The sequence below is a fragment of the Echinops telfairi genome, unplaced genomic scaffold (assembly GCF_000313985.2).
Source record: "Echinops telfairi isolate 266 unplaced genomic scaffold, ASM31398v2 ScPeMD7_2565;HRSCAF=3150, whole genome shotgun sequence".
Taxonomy (NCBI): Eukaryota; Metazoa; Chordata; class Mammalia; order Afrosoricida; family Tenrecidae; genus Echinops; species Echinops telfairi.
In genome coordinates, this window is record NW_022106463.1 from 10162062 (window position 1) to 10163233 (window position 1172).

The 1172-nt window shown below is 57.8% G+C and overlaps 1 protein-coding gene across 2 annotated transcripts in view; it reads right to left on the bottom strand.

Annotated features, from left to right (window-relative positions):
* STARD13 (StAR related lipid transfer domain containing 13) overlaps positions 1–434 on the bottom strand; it is a 37384-nt gene extending 36950 nt beyond the window's left edge. For both annotated transcript variants that reach the window (XM_030886626.2, XM_045294048.1), the window contains exon 1: positions 357–434. The gene's annotated coding sequence lies outside the window, so the exon portion shown is untranslated. The remainder of the gene's footprint in view (positions 1–356) is intronic.
* Between the last annotated feature and the right edge of the window lie 738 nt (positions 435–1172).

The window sequence follows — 1172 nt, forward strand, 5'->3', positions numbered from 1 at the left end:
ATCCATCCATCCTCTCATCCATCTCTCTCTCTGTGTCTCCATCCACCCACCCATCCATCCATCATCCATCCATCCATCCATCCACCCACCCATCCATCCATCATCCATCATCCTCTCTCTATCTACCTACCTATCACTCACCTGTCTCCTCCCAGGAGTTAAGCTGCAGGACTGCCCACCCTCACTGCAGACACGCAGGACTTGGCCTCTGTGTGCTGAAGTTCTAGAGATCCAGTGATCTCTAGAAAACCATGAAATAAACCACCAGGCAACGTCCTTCGAGTTCTCCTCACAACAGAGCAACGTCTCCTGCAGACCGAACCTTCGAGAGAGATGAAGGAACCCCGGGGATGTACCTGCAAAGAGGCTCTACAAGGTCCTTCTCCAGGAAGTCATGGTCGTCCTTGACAGCCACGATGTTGATGGGGAACTGTGAGTCTGCAAGGGAGAGGGGAGGGTCTCAGGCACCGTGTTTGAGGGGCATGAGCACCCACACAGCCAGCCCATCCGGTTTCTGGACCAGCACTGGTCTGAGCGCAGCTACGCCCCCACCCCCCCGGGGAAGCTGACATGAAGGCGGCAGCTGGTTCTGCTTTGGTTGCAGGAAGTGCCGAGTGAGTACAGCAGGCACGGACGACGCGTACTTGATGGTGACTGACCACAACTGGGTGCGGGTGGCCTGGATGTCTTCAGCTCGCCCTGGTCTCACCCGGGCTGATGTGGACCCAGAGACGGTCTGCCTTTCTTGCTCCACCAGCCTGGACTGCGGGGCATCGCCTCTAACCTGGCCATCTCACGAAATAGTTGGCTTGGAGCGAGGTTCTTTTTGCCTTCCAGAAGGACATTTCCCGAAATACCCCAAGCTCAGTGCCCTCATATGTTTTCCTGACTTGCGACCTTCCTGAGTCCCTCTGACGGGACGGGGTGGCATCTCCCCACGGAGAAGAAGACGCTCCAACACCAGGACTCCCTGGGAGAGAAGTCCTGGTGCCAGCTCTGGAGGGGCAAGGGCAACTCTGGACACGTGGTGAGAACAGCCAGTGCCGTGTTCATGCAGGGAGGGCAGAAGAGTGGAGCCACCGTCCCCCACACCACAGTCTGCACACCCACAGGGGAGCAGTTCGAGCCCACGGGGCACTCCGTGAGGGAAAGGTGAGGCCGTCTACTCCCTA